The 16180-nt window shown below is 42.4% G+C and overlaps 1 protein-coding gene across 2 annotated transcripts in view; it reads right to left on the bottom strand.

The window, feature by feature from the left end:
* The window catches only part of RasGAP1 (Ras GTPase activating protein 1), a 159987-nt gene that overhangs the window by 67946 nt on the left and 75861 nt on the right, over positions 1-16180 (bottom strand). The gene's annotated exons all lie outside the window — the stretch shown is intronic.

Genomic DNA, 16180 nt, shown 5'->3' with positions numbered 1-16180 from the left:
TGGAAATGCACCACAACGAGTTAATGATTTCTAGGGAACATATAGTTCCCCGTCAGGAAGTCGTAAAATTTAAGAAATGCGATTTCCACTTCCGGAGGTGCATATGGCCCTGAGGTTCACTCAGCCTACATCAAAAATGAGTACCAGGTTAATTCCTGGGCGCAAAGGCGACCGGGCGTAGAGCTAACCACTCTACCCTATCAAGTGCCGAGGTTACAAATAGCGGAAGCCTTTACCTTCCACCACTCCCAGGGCCATCATGGCCTGTACGGAGATGACTTTGCTTTGCTTTTAGGGAACATACAGTTCGCGAACCTTTTCTTGATCCCAAGTTTCCATTCAGCACTATGGAGTTCAGGGACCGAAAAAAGGTTCGCGTACTGTAAGTAGTGCTTTACTTTGGCACAATCTCGATTAATTTCAACAGAGGACAAAATAGAAATTTAAAGCTCAAAGAGATCATTGCTATTTAAAAAAAAAATCGTAAGTGTAACTAATTATACTCTTTGGATTCGCTATCAAAACTGAGGGAGGTCTGTAATAGTGAGCAGGATATCTATGGCTGAATTGGACACCATCGGGAAAAATAAATGTAAAACATTACCAGCGAAGTTAAATGGTTTAAAAATAAATAAAACTCACAAAAATGGAAAGGAAAGCAAAGGCTCTGCATATGATGTCGTTGTAACGATTGATACGAAGGCTAAAATTAATGGATAGACCTAGTGTGTCGGCATTAGTCTAAAACAGCTCAAATACCAACACGACGCAAGTAGTGGAAGTTGAGAGCGGATGACGTTAACAATAGCGGTAGAGTGTCGGCCTCCGGATCCCAAGATAGCGGGTTCAAACCCGGCAGAGGTAGTCGGATTTTTGAAGGGCGGAAAAAAGTCCATTTGACACTCCATGTCGTACGATGTCGGCATGTAAAAGATCTCTGGTGACACATTTGGTGTTTACCCGACAAAATTCATTAAATCTCAGCCATAGACGCCCAAGAGAGTTTCGGTTTACTCGGTCTGACATCTAGTGGGGACCTAGAGTAAAACGGAACGTCGAAATTGACAAGCAGACAGCCAGATGGCGTCAAATTGAAATGTCTGCACACGGTAGCTGAGGCCATACGATTATTATTATTATTATTATTATTATTATTATCATTATTATTATTATTATTATTATTATTATTATTATGAGCGAATTCTCCCAATATTGGAAGATGTTAAGCAAATAACTCAATCACCGAACTCGATAGCTGCAGTCGCTTAAGTGCGGCCAGTATCCAGTAATCGGGAGATAGTGGGTTCGAGCCCCACTGTCGGCAGCCCTGAAGATGGTTTTCCGTGGTTTCCCATTTTCACACCAGGCAAATGCCGGGGCTGTACCTTAATTAAGGCCACGGCTGCTTCCTTCCAATTCCTAGGCCTTTCCTATCCCATCGTCGCCATAAGACATATCTGTGTCGGTGCGACGTAAAACAAATAGCAAATAGAAAAAAAAACTCAATCAATTCTTCTGTGGGTTCTTCTTGTTGCTCCAATAGGCTTTCATTATTTCGGAGAAGGCTCGTTTACGTTCTTCCGACCACTTTGGTCTGTACTGTTTTTGTTGTGGTTGGTCTGATGTAACTTCCCATTATTATTATTATTATTATTATTATTATTATTATTATTATTATTATTCCCGTGCAGAGGAATACATTCTCCCACCGAAGAATCCTTTTTTTTTAATCCGTAAAAAGTAGGAGATCTTGTATGAATCATTTCCGCAGGTTGAGACGCATCCATTCACGCAAACTCCACTGATGTGATGTGCTCCTCACGTTCGTCTCTCTCTGTCACAATTCGCCTGCTGGCCATGATCGTTAAGACGTTAAGTCTATATGGTCTGACACCGTTCAAGTCCTGTTGGTCGAAAAATCTCACCATCAGAATGAATCGCTAGATTGCGTGTCAAAATTCCAAACCTCTCTGCAGTGTTCATATGGGCGAGGGGATATGACGCTGTGGATGGTGATTCGTCCGTCGGATGGAGACGTTAAGCCTTGAGCAGACCTCTTGGTGCTATTCGACAGAGGGAGACTACGTGTCGGCACCGGGTTTCACCCTCTCCCTTCCTATCTTCATTTCATATCGTTAACTCGCCTAATGCCGTTGACGACAGAAAGGGCATCCGGTCGTTAAAGATACATGTCACTTTATACGCGACCCCATAAATCAACGGAACAAGGAACGGACATACATTCGTCTCTTTCAGGATCTTCTTTATAACTCAGCGACACCAATGTTACTCAATGCGTCGTAAATCACGAATTTCTTTTTTATATTCCTATTGTATTCCCTTTAGTCCACAACTCGGAGGTTACTGGTATTCTGGATACATGTCATCAGTAATTTCAGGCAGATTAATACAGAAAATGTTCTCAGTTAAATTAATAGTACAGTGCTCAAAGAAGTTTTGCATATTACGATTTCACACGGTATAAGTCACTGATTTACAGTAGACACCACGCCAATGTCTGAGACACTGACGGTAAACCCACATCAGATTCGATATTCGTCCAATAGGAGGCATTTGTCATGTAGGTCAGTTGAAGAACATCACTTATAAGGTCGGCGGTGTATAGACAGTGGTGGTGGTGGTGGTGAGAATGTTTTTAAGAGGAAGTACAACTGGCCAACGATCGTCTATATAACACTAATCAGAGAGAAAAAAATAGAAGGGATCCTCCACTTTAAACAATGAAGGTATCGGCCAAAGGAAGAAAGGGCCACGAAGGGCATGAAAATTAAAGACTCCCTACGCCTCGCAACCTAATACCGTCGAGGTCGGAAAAGAACAATAGTTGACCAACAGAGGTCGGATACGATAGATGAAATTTAGGAGCCTGGGAAAAGTAAGTGGAAGCAATGCCAGGATTCAGCTAACGGTCCCGTGGTCGCCAACCCACGCCCCCTCCAAGCTGAGATGGTGGTGGTGATTATTGTCTTAAGAGGAAGCACAACTATGTAACATTGATCAGAGGGAAGGGATACGACACTTCGAAAATGAAGGTATCGGCCAAAGAAAGACAAGGCCCACGAAGGGCGTGAAAAGAAAAGACTCCCTAGACCTCGAGTGCTCTAATAGTGTGGGGGTCGGAAAAGCCGCTCTCCAGTTAAGATAGACGAGTAGCATACATTTCAGGAGTTCTAATAGTTCAGATTGCTAATATTTATGCCAATCTGTCTGCAGAACCGTCGTGCGGGCTAGGATACACCTGCGCCTTGGTTAAATCGTTTGCATTCTAATCTATTACTGTCTAAAAATCCCTTCCCTGGTCATATCAGACAGTGCGAAATAGGCTGCAGGATGGCGGCGGCCTGTGCCAAAAGTTCCTCTTAAATCACACCACAGAGCAGCTCGTGTGAGGTGGACAACAACTCACTGCCCATGGCATCAGCAACGGTGAGGTCACCCTACGCTTCTACCCATACAACAAGAGCATTGCAGTCTAGAGATGATCCAGGGAGAGATGGAACGAGCCCTTCATCCTGGACAGCCATCAGCAGCAAGTAGGTTCCATCATGCTCTGAGGTAACATGTCAAGTTTAGTGTACAGAGATAACATACATTGTTAACATACATGGTAAAAAATAGATAGGGAATCTGCCACCTGGGCGACCGCCCTAAATGCAGATCATTGATGACTGATTTGACTGAACATACTCTAACTTGTAGTTACAGGTTTTGCTACCAGTGTGGGCGAGAGATTTGCACTAGTGTATGATAATGCTCGTGCCCATCGAGCTAGAGTTCCTTCAGACGCATGGCATACAGCGAATGGTTTGGCCGATATATTCTGCGGACATTAACTCTGTTGAACATGCATGGTAGTGAACTGAAGTGAACACATGCCCACCGTCCAAATCCTCCTGCTAGCATCCAGCAACTGAATTAAGCTGTTATCCAATAGTGGGATAATCTGCCCCCAAACAAGTTGGATTTTTGGTGCTGAGTATGCCCCGTCGTATTCAAGCATATCCCAGGACCCGAGGTGGCTATAAACAGTACTGATCTCCCACACAATAAACGATAAATTTGTTTTCAAAATCCCAATTTTGTGTTTTCGCTGCGTTTCTATTGCTAACTATTATGTTGTTTTTCTTTGTATGTACCCTTCGTAATGTATTATGTATGTACATGTATGTATGTTCAGTCCGTCAGCGATTCCGCTGGTGGGATCTTCAACAGCTCCGCCCATCAGCTGTCATAGATGGCCTAGGCATCACTGAAGAGGCGTACTAGGGAAATGAGGAGTGAGGTAGTTTCCCGTTGCTTTCCTCACCGAGCCAGAAGTTGCTATTACATATCAGTCTGCCAAGCCCACTGAAATGCATACACCAACTGACCCTATGAGCAACATTTTCACACCATTCATAGCAGGGACTGGCTGCATAAGGATTGGCATTACTAGCGTCGCTCATACCTCAGTCACTTTCATATTGTCAAAGCCAAAGATAAGACAGAGACAGATCAATGAAAGTAACAAAATTGCTCTAGCCCATACCAGAAGACATAGTGCACTGTAAACACTAGGTCCTGCGAGCAAAGGCATATGTATGTACATACACAAAACAAAATTTTAACAAATTAAACCAGAATATGCAAAACTATTTTTGAGCACTGTATCACTCTAAGAAAATTAAGGTTACACATTTTGTGCTTTTGTTGCGTTTCTATTGCTGGCTGCATGTTGTTTTTCTTTGTATGTACCCTTCAAAACTAATTACGAACTTACAAACAGAAAACAACCTTTAAACCAGAATATGCTAAACCTTTTTTTGAGCATTGTATCACCCGAAGAAAATCGAGATGGGTACAACATATATTCAACCATCATAACGTTTAAAACATTAATACTGTTAAATGGAAGTTGATAGAGCCCATTTTAAGAGGAAAGCGAGTGTAACAGTTCCAGCTAATCACAAAGCACATCTAGCAGTGTGATGTTGCAATGCTTCCTTCCTGAGATGACTAGCGATCACACACACACACGTAGCCATGACCGAGGAATAGAGACAATGGAAACTGCCAATGCAGCAGAACTCGCCTTCAATGGAGGATAACTACACACTCCTCTGGAGCGTAAAAGCGCTAACCTTTCCGATGAGATTCACTATAAATGAGATACTACAATTGAATTAAAAAATAAACAGTCACTAAATAAGGCAGTACAAAAAAATTAAATTATATCTCAGTCAATCACCACAGAATCGCATTTAGGTCTGTCGCCCAGGTGGCAGGTTTCGTATCAACTGCTTACTTAATCTTTTCTTAAATGATGTCGAAGAAGTTGGACATTTATCGAACATCTCCCTTGGTAAATTATTTCAATACCTAATTCCTACAAACGAATATTTGCCCCAATTTCTCGTCTTTCAATTCCAAATTTATCTTCTTTCCTACTTCCAGTCCACTCAAGCGTATTCGTCAACTACTGTTATTCCACGCCATATCAACATAACATATCTCCCTTCCATCATGCCACCATGTTTATAGTGCACTCTGTCCTCTGGTATGGGTTAGAACACTGACTTGTCTCAGACGCAAGAGGTATGAGCGATGCTATAGTAATGCCATTCCTTATGTAGGCAGTCACTGATATGAATGGTGTGAAAATGTCGCTCATAGGGTCGGTTGGTGGGTTTGGTAGAGATGTGATAGGAACTTCTGGCTCCGTGAGGAAAGCAACAGGAAACTACCTCACACCTCATTTCCCTTGTACACTTTTTCCTATGAGAGCTGATGGCGGAGCTATTGAGGAGGATCCGACCACCCTTCGGGCTGACTATTCAACATACATACATACATACATACATACATACATATATAACACAGTTACAATCTGTGATAATCTGTCCTAGTACCTCCCTCTGTGGTAGAGTGCCGGCCTCGGGACGCCAAGATCATGGGTTCGAACCCGGCAAGACGAAATCGAATTTTCAAAGGCGGAAAAGAGACCATTCGCCACTCCACGGCGTGTTATATTGGCATGAAAAGGATATCTTGGGACACATTCCATGTTTACACGCTACACTTAGCCACGGATCGCCCGACAGCAGTGGCGTAACGGTAGGGCCCGGGGCTTAAGGGGCACGCAAACTTTGCCCTGAAAAAATAAATACATGGATAAATAACTTTCCCCGAGTTACTGGAAGTTGTTGAGATAGACAACCGATGTCAGCTCGAGATACCACTAAGCCAGATACAGCGCCCAAGAAGAAACAACATTGGACGGCTGAAAAGAAAGAAGCTGTAAGCAAGAGATTGAAGGGATACTGGCGCGGTGAAGAGTTATTTACGTGGTCCATAGCTGGCCAAAATCGATTATGAATGGATGAACATTCCCCGAATGGCACACAGCACGGGAAAGGTGCCATCGCGTACAATGGGCCGAAAAGGGTTGTTTTTACAGCGAGTATGTAGATTAATTGTCGGATGGCTGCATCTGCCTGCAAATTATTGTTATTGTGTTGAGTCTAAGACATGTGTCTTTCGTATCACGAGTGGCACGCCCTCTCACAAATACCTACGCCAAGTTATTTTTAAAGAAATAACGAAAATTCATACAAAAATTTTAGACCAAACTATTCTGTTGCCATTTCTTTCACATTTTTCGTAAATGAAACTTGATAAGTTATATACAATTTCTTGAAAGGGGCCGAATTTTGCTACCTTCAGACGGGCCTGTATAATACATATTCATTACGCCTCCGACAGTGATACGTTTCTCTAACAAGTGATAGAATTAAACGGAACTAAGAAAGTGACAAGACGACAGCCTACATGACATCAAATCATAATACGCGCACACAGTAGCTGAGACCATAATCTTCTTCTTCTTCTTCTTATTATTATTAGAGACCCGCTTAACCGACCTTTGATTATCCGACATTCCACTTTTTATCCGCCACGTTCGTATTTTTAACAACGGAACGATAATAATAATAATAATAATAATAATAATAATAATAATAATAATAATAATAATAATAATAATAATAACAAGACAAATCTTGGAGGATGGGAGGAAACGAAAATCAGAAAGAATGAAGAAATACTGGCCACTAAGAAAGAAATAATACACTGAGAAATGACTGATTCAACGTACCCCATAGGTTGAAGCAAAAGAAGAACAATAACAACAACTTGGTTCAAGGTGATGGGAACCACTTTTAACCCTCTTAGTGCCAGGCCCGGTTGCTCACAGTATGCCAAGAGTGCCAGACAGATTTAGAGAATTTTGCTGGTTCTCACTCTCTGGACTATATAGTTCACAAATATTATAACTACGACTTGAAATTTTTATTGAATGTTAACAAGAATACACTCTTACTGCTGAACTAAATTAAAACACTAAAATGCACTCGGGTATTTTGAAAAAAAATATTTTCCAAACAATTTTAAAACACAAAAATTTAAAAATTAGAAACCAAACAGAAAAAAAGACAGAAAATTCTACTCAACGGTAAATATTGATGACTTCTTTGAAATGTCCTATTTTAGATTAATAAACATGTAAAGTTTTACATTTTTATCTTCAGTAGTTTAAGAGTTATGTACAATGGTATCGTGATATACAATTGGCATGTTCAACAATGGGATCGAACCTGACACATGGGTTGTAGTTAGGGTGACCAGATGGTGATAAATTATCATTGTTCATAAGATGAAAGATTCTCAAGATCAATTGGAATCTGTTTCTGGAGAACATATTTCCAAACCATGGAATATAACGGGAGTTTTTGACCCAATAAGAAAATAGTTATACCCATTTCCAACAAAACAGCAATGAAAGCCTTCATTTCAGTCAATGTAACCGGGCGCCACTGCTGTGCTCTGACATATGGTGACAAGACATGATTTCTCATATCTGCCTGTCTCTGTAGTTATAAGATTCAATAACTGAGCCGTGAAAAATAAAATAAAAATACGCTATAGGTTTGCGTCTGACGAAGGGGCGTGTCTCGGGCCAGGAGTATCATAATAATCAGGTTAGAGTTGGTATTTTTCATCTTGACCTAATTGAATTTCACAGAAAACAGGAAATTGTTGCTGCTGGATATTGTTACAGCTGTCATCATCATCAGTACTGTCACTCAGACGGTCATTACCACTTTCAATGTTTACACTCGGACAATGAGCACGTGGTTGGGTGTTTACAGAAAACTCGCCGTTATCACTCCCAATAACACTTTCACTTCCCCCTTCCTCACTTGTTGGAGGAATGAATTCCTCATCAGAGTCTTCATCATCCTCTTCTTCACTAAAAATTATTAAGATATACAGCCAATTCGTCATCGTTAGCAAAATAACTGCTCCCGCTAGTCGCCATTTTACTCACGCGGCATGGAGATCATACGTCATAGATGAACACGCATTTTAGAAATTCAATGCATGATAGCGAATGAATTTACGCACTATCTGGCGGCGTAGTTAAAATCTAATGACATTTCTCTATGGACTCGACACATAGGATGTTGTAATCTGACGGTCCAAGTTGTACTAACTCGTATAGAATTGCGCGCTATCCAAACAACGATATATCGTGGTTGGTACTTTACGCGTATATACGAAACAACGATATATCGTTGTCTGGCTCTCTACGGGTTAAAGATGTACACGAACAAGAACGCAACCCACTCGGGAGGAAACTAAAAGAGCAGCAGAAAGGTCGAAGTTGAAGACGGGAAGGACGTGGACAGAGGAAAGGAAAGATAACCACCGGCAGCGAATGAAGGAGCACTGGGCAAAGATCAAAGCCCAGACAAGACAGCTGAAGGTCGATCCGATGATGATGATGATGATGATGATGATGATGATGATGATGATGATGATAATAATAATAATAATAATAATAATAATAATAATAATAACGGCGTATGGCCTCCGGAAAAGCATGGTGAAGGTCCTTGACGAGTTGACGAAAAAGAAACAGATGAGGAAAAAAGCTTAGCTGATGAACGTGGTGCTAACATAACATTAAATGAAGGAATCGAAGCCCTTGGAGAAAGAAGAAGAAAGCTCCGCCACTGATGTGATAGCGTGACATGCAGGCGACAGAAATACAGTCGGCAGGGAAGCTAACGTCCATTACTACAGTATTTCTTAAACAATTTAAATCTGTATGAATGTCTTTTTATGTTCACATTTTGAATGGTATTTTACAGCGAATGCAAACATCAACTCTACTAATAATGAGACATCTGCCTGTAAGCAATGTTATTCCTCTTTCAGAATATTCCCGTTTTTTTCGTTTATTGGAAGTTGAATTACGAATTTGAATCATTTATCAAGGGAGAAACTTGATAAATTTCCGAGAACTAGGTATACAGAGTTGAACCGCGATATCTCGAACCTCCATTACTCGAACATTCAGTATCTCGAAGTAACTTAAATTGCCCGGGCGCTTGTCCTATTCTTCGGTTACACGAATTTCTCGATTTCTCGAAGCAAAAATTTCTTCCCTCGAAGCACAAAATACTATGTAAGTAGAATTTTGAGCAACATTAAATGTGCAATATGGCATTTGTGGTTTGTGAGAACACTTAACAAGAAAGGGTTACCGTGATGCTGAGAGCTAATATGACAGGAAACGAAAAACTTGAACTTGTAGTGATCGCTGCTTCTCGGGTGCGAATTAATTACCGGTCACGAACGAAAGTAACACCCGAAGTCGTGGATGACAAGCTCTATTTACGAATTTCTGCTGCGTGATACTGACGAGAAGTTTCAACGTGAAGGGAGGAAAGGTTAACAGTAACAAACAGGAGAGACTAGCGGATTTTTAAGGTGTTAACGGAGGTATGTTTCTTGTTTCACTATTGTATCCTGTCTTCTAAAAAGTTACTATAATAAGTGTTATAATTAAAGTGATGCCGTAAAATAGAGTTTGTTTGTATATTCTTAAGTACTGTTAAAAATAATGTATTCGGTATAGGTCCGTAAATACATATGATTCAATTATGTGCTATACATGCTCAAAAACGGTATTCTCTATCTCTCGAAATTTCGATAACTCGAAATAAAATTTCGCTCCCGATGTGATTCGATATATCAAGGTTCCACTGCAAATGATATGGAATCTCCCACCTTGACGACATTCATAAATACAGATCAATGGTGTCTGATTGATTGTAACTAAACTAACTAACCAAGGGCCTTGGCCTACCAAGCGACCACTGCTCAGACCGAAGGCCTGCAGATTACGATGTCTGACGTGGTCAGCATGACGAATCCTCTCGGCCGTTATTCTTGGCTTTCTAGACCGGGGCCACTATCTCACCGTCAGACAGCTTCTCAATTTTAATCACATAGGCTGAGTGGACCTCGAAACAGCCCTCAGATTCAGGTAAAATCCCTGACCTGGCCGGGAATCGAACCCGGGGTCTTCGGGAAAGAGGCAGGCACGCTACCCCTACACCACGCGGCCGATTGTAACATTCCCGCTAATTCGACGTCGCGCTAGCCCATTTACGTCGGATAAGCCAGACTCTACGGTATTCATCATCATGACCATCATGATCATCATCTAATCACTTGTGGAGCAATCAATCTGTATACCGGTTTTGATTTCTCTGATATTTTCCCTTACAACCATTAAGTTAGTTTTCTTTGTATTCTCTTTCAATTACTGTTCTTTAAAAGCGACATATAGCACTTGTAATATATTCGTATTATTATTATTATTATTATTATTATTATTATTATTATTATTATTACAGGACGTAGATAAGACACGTTTCTCTCGCTAAAATACAACCCTCACCAGACCCTGACACGCGAGTCTCGTATGTTCCGTTTTCTTTTCAATTTATTTTACCTCGCGCCTACTCAAGCAGGTCTTATGGCGACAATGGGATGGGAAAGGGTTAAAATAGGGAAGGAAGCGACCGTAGCCTTGTCGGCAGTAGAAGAAATAAACCTAACAGTGTTACATTTCCCTGCCCGGTCGATATGGAAGTCAGGGGCCCTATGAACTTCCAATGGACCCTATGGTGCCGTAAAACAGTTCTCTTGAGTTTGTGGCGAATGAGACGAGACACAGAGAAGGAAAGAGAGAGAGAGAGAGAGAGATGAGATTAAGGTGAAAACACAAGTCTACGATAACGATAGTGGGGCAAATGAAACATTACAGTAATTATTCCACGCTGTCGCTCGTATACAAGATAAACATCCTGCGTGTAGAATATGGTCTGTCATCATGATCTCCGCGCACCATATATTACACAATGTTAGAGCACCGTGAACTACAATACGGTAAATACTATCTAAATGGGTCGAAGAATCGCCTACTTCGCTAATGGACGTTAATGTCGCAGTCCCGCACGGCACTAGGAATCGAGCTAGAAATGCACGATCCGAGGGAAAAGTCGACCTTCCTCCTCCACAACAATCAGGACCACAAATAACACGAAATGTCTTCGAAACCTTCTAAGTTTCATGTAACACAGGGTCAGCGAGAAATCTTCCCTGTTTAGCCAACAAAAGACTACTGCTGTTGGCTAACTACTTTTACGGTTTTTGGAGATGCCGAGGTGCCAGAATATAGACCCGCAGGAGGTATTTTACGTATCGCTAAATCTACCGACACGATGCTGACGTTATGAGCACCTTCAAGTACCACCAGACTGAGCCAGGATCGAACCTGCCAAGTTGGGGGTCAGAAGGCCAGCCACTCAGCCCGGCCCCAACAAAAGATAGCCAGTGGCTGAACGAGAAAAATATATTTCTTAAGCAAGCTTATGGTTTTACATGACTGTTGATATTGTGATCATGTCATATGATGCTTCATAGAATCCGAACCATACGATGGAGTTTTCATTTTACATAAACCATGCACAGGCCAGGATTAGAACCACGAACACCTTAGCGACAAGCCCCAAACATTGTGAAATTTTCGTTAGTATATTTTCATATGAGTGCATCAAGAAAGTTCTCTACAAGATGAAATTTCTTTCATGCAACGTAACTATAACATTTTGCAAAATCATCATTTTCTAAATTCATCGAACTACAATTTTTAATTCGGCCAACACTGTCTATTCCTCGCAAAGCATTTTTCAGTAACTTAACACATACTGAAAATCTGGTTCCAACAATTCCTCCGTGGTGTGAAATCTATTCACCATCTCTTTTCCAAAATGATACTGATCGGTGAAATACCTCAATAGTTGTTGCAATGCTTTCTGTTCCCTTGCTTGTAGGTAGGTGCAACCAACTGCTTTCTTCCAATCAGAAGGTGCTGCATTCACAGTGCATGCTAATTCCATTACTCTACCAGTATGACGCCATTTCATCCCTGCCTTCGCAACTACATTTCACCATTTGAGATGCTTTTGAAATTACAACAATGATTTTGGGAGGGAGATATGAAGAGGGTTGAGAGGAAGTCGCAGACAGGCGTCGATAAACAAGATTACCAATGGGAGTCGTATAAAATAAATTTTAAAAAGCTAGGACACTAAAACCTAGTTGGTGGAACAGACCAGAACATGTTGATATACTTCCAACAAAAGGATTACCAACCACACACAGCATCTTGCTCAAGCATGAGATAGCAGCAGGCATTACACAACACCGTGCGAACAAAAGAACTTGGTTACAATATTTCAATAAACATTACCAGTTGTTCACATAATTTAGTAGCCAACGCAAGATTCTCATTATCTACGCACTTTCTTGCAGCAGAAGTCTCTTGCTCTTGCTCAACATCACAAAAAAAGGGGGTTCCCCCAACTCACTTTCATTACTCAGATGGTGAGGTGGTGACTTTACATCTCTACCACGTTGCTCGCCTTATTCCCTAACCGTTGCTCTTCCTTGTAACTTACTCTCAGCCAGGGGCGTAACGTGAGGGCCCTGCAAACTCGTTGCGAAAAAAATAAAAATAATACATAATCTAGCTTAATGTCACTCTGCAAGAAAATGATCAGGGCGATTTTGTAGAATCAGTCGAAATACTTTTTATTTTTATTTTTCGAAAAATCATAACGACAGGATGAGGAGATTCTGGGAAGAGAAGAAAGCAAATTCATCTGCTAAATGAGTTCAATTGCGCTCCTTAGTTGGGCACAACGTTGTGTAATAATAATTGAGGCTCAATCACATGTGGAATCCAATCTCTCAGAAGGGACAGCACCAATAACCTGGTCTACCAAACTAGTGCTAGCATTTTTAACTGGCCAAGAACATTTTACAACGCAATACGATGAGGTTATCGATCCAGAAGCCCTGTATGCTACTGAGTGTTTCATACGTCCTGATGGACAAACTGGAGATCCAAGGAGAGAAATATACTGGGACCAGTCAAAGAACTCTGAAAAAAAATCACAGAACTGGCCAGGAAGAGACGCCTACCCTTCTACGGAAAGACCAATCGACTTCTCACCTAGTGGAGGGATAGGAAGATCAAGCGACCAAGAGTAACAGAAAGTGGCATTAGCGACAGATCATCTCTCAGAGGGACACAGAAGACAAAAGAGCCCCCCCCCCCCCCCTCCATAAGAAGACTGGTACCCGCTGGACGAAGGAATATCATAGCCCGAGGATGCGTAATTACTGGGCAAATATCAAAGCCCATTCTAACCGCAAAGCTGAATGTCGAGGGACTTTGATAGCCCATTCGAAAAACGTTACTTGGTTTTACATCCCGCCAACTACTTTTTATGGTTATCGGCGACGCCGAGGTGCCATAATTCCGTCCCTTAGGAGCTGTTTAGTGTACCAGAAATGTTCTCAAATTCACGACCTTCGGGCGTCAAGGAACGATAAAAAACATAATTTGCATTATATAAGTATCACCTACTTACACTGATCAGCCAGAACATTATGACCACCTACCTAATAGCCGGTATGTCCACCTATGGCACGGTTAACAGCGACGACGCCTCTTCGCATGGAAGCAACGAGGCCTTGGTAGGTCGCTGGAAGGAGTTGGTACCACACCTACACAAAAAAGTCACCTAATTCCCGTAAATTCCGGGGAAGGGGGCGATGAGCTCTGACGCCACATTCAATCACATCCCAGATGTGTTCGACCTGTAAAGATCTGGCGAGTTGGTGGGCCAGCACATCAATTGCAACTCGCCACAGTGTTTCTCGAACCACTCCATCACACTCCTGGTCTTGTGACATGGCGCATTATCTTGTCGAAAAATTCACTTCCGTTGGGAAACATGATCGCCATGAAGGAGTATGCGTGGTCTGCAACCAGTGTACGATACTTCTCGGCCGTCATGGTACCTTGCACGAGCTCCACTCGACCCATGGATGCCCACGTGAATATTCCCCAGAGCATAATTGAGACACCGCCAGCTTGTCTTCGACCCGCAGCGCAGGTGTCAAGGAGCTTTTCCCCTGGAATATGACGGGTTCGCACCCTCCTATCGGCATGATGAAGAAGGTATCGGGATTCATCAGACCTTGCAACGCTCTGCCACTGCGCCAACGTCCAGTGACGATGGTCACGTGCCCATTTCAGTCGTAGTTGACGATGTTGTGGTGTTAATTTTGGCACATGCATGGGTCGTCGGCTGCGGAGCTTCATCCTTGAGAATGTTCGGTGCACTGTGTGTTCAGAGACACACGTGTACTCTGCCCAGCATTAAAGTCTGATGTTAGTTCCGCCACAGTTCGCCGCCTGTCCTGTTTTACCACTCTGTCCAGCCTACGACGTCCGACATCTGTAATGAGAGGTGGCCACCCAACCCCTCGACATTTGGACGTGGTTTCACCTTGGTTTCGCCACTTGTTGAAGACACTCATCGTCATCACTCCTCGAACACCCCACAAGTAGTGCAGTTTCCGAAATGCTCGTGCCGAGTCCTCGGGTCTTCGGTCAAACTCAAGATAGATCGCGCGCCTTCCCCATTCTACACACGGACAACACACTCATTGAAACTACATGCACAGTGCGTGTGTCTGACTAGCAGTCATTCCTCGTCAGGTGATGCTGCTATCGCCTGGACGGGTTTATGTCGATAGTATGTAGATAGTCATAATGTTCTGGCTGATCAGTGCATACGTTAAATACAATAAAAACTACCCCACCCATATCAGGACACCGAGGGAGGCAACTTCGACGCACATCTGATGTACCATTCAGACGTTAACTTATAGATGAAATGAAAAAATCTCTTCTGGTATGACAAAGTAAGCATTTTAACCAGCTGCCTTCTCAGGTGTGATCCCAAGGATAACAGGTCCACGTTTCAGGAACGCGAACCCAGAAAGCTGCTGTAGTAACTGCTAAATTAGAACAGAAGATAGATTGCCACGTCACTTACCATGCGACGTAAACAAAAAAGTACTAAACAGAGTTTACAACGAAGGAAGCAAGTTATGGAGTGAGTCCACAAACAAGTGTTAGTAAAATTCTGTGTACGCGTCTTCGAGGTCGCCTGTTGTGACTTCCAAGAAGGGTGATACGTGAAGGCTGGCTGGCGTGGTTATGGCTAGGTTACCGGATAACAAAATCGTGAATGAGGAAATATTTTCAAGAGTTCTTTACAAAGAAGTGATGCAGCGACTCTGGGTAGTACATAATTGTGGTAGTGGAGATTATTGTTCTAAGAGGTACAATCATTCTCTCGTACACTAATCAGAAAGGTTTCGAAGATTAAGGTATCAGGGCCACGAAGGACATGAAAATGAACACCCTAGGCCTCGCAAATGTAATACCGGTCGGAGTCGGAAGAAAACAAAGATGACCAAGAGAGTTTAGATAGAGGAGACTGGCACAAGTAAGTGGAAGCAATGCCAGGACACAGCCAGAGATCCCGTAGTTCAGAGCCTCTGCGGGGGTTCCCCTTTCTGTCGCCTCTTACGACGGGCAGGAGATACCGTAGAAGTATTCAACCAACCCCACCTGTAGGGGGTTAGTATATAAATACTCTTGAGAAGTGGTCGCTAGGACTTTAGTGGCAGAACTGTAAACGGTTGCATGTTTGGTTGGCCTCTTGTCCATTATGTACTAGCACTTCCCACAGCTCCGCTTGCGTTCAAGTCAGACTTGATCAGAATTGCTAGTGGATTTACGTCGCACCGACACAGACAGATCTTATGGGGACGAAAGGGCTAGGAGTGGGAAGGAAGCGGCCGTAGCCTTAATTAAGGTACAGCCCCAGCATTTGCCTGG

Source organism: Anabrus simplex, chromosome 14, assembly GCF_040414725.1.
Source record: "Anabrus simplex isolate iqAnaSimp1 chromosome 14, ASM4041472v1, whole genome shotgun sequence".
Lineage (NCBI taxonomy): Eukaryota > Metazoa > Arthropoda > Insecta > Orthoptera > Tettigoniidae > Anabrus > Anabrus simplex.
The sequence above is the reverse complement of the archived record's forward strand: the minus strand, read 5'-3'. Positions and strand labels throughout refer to the sequence as shown.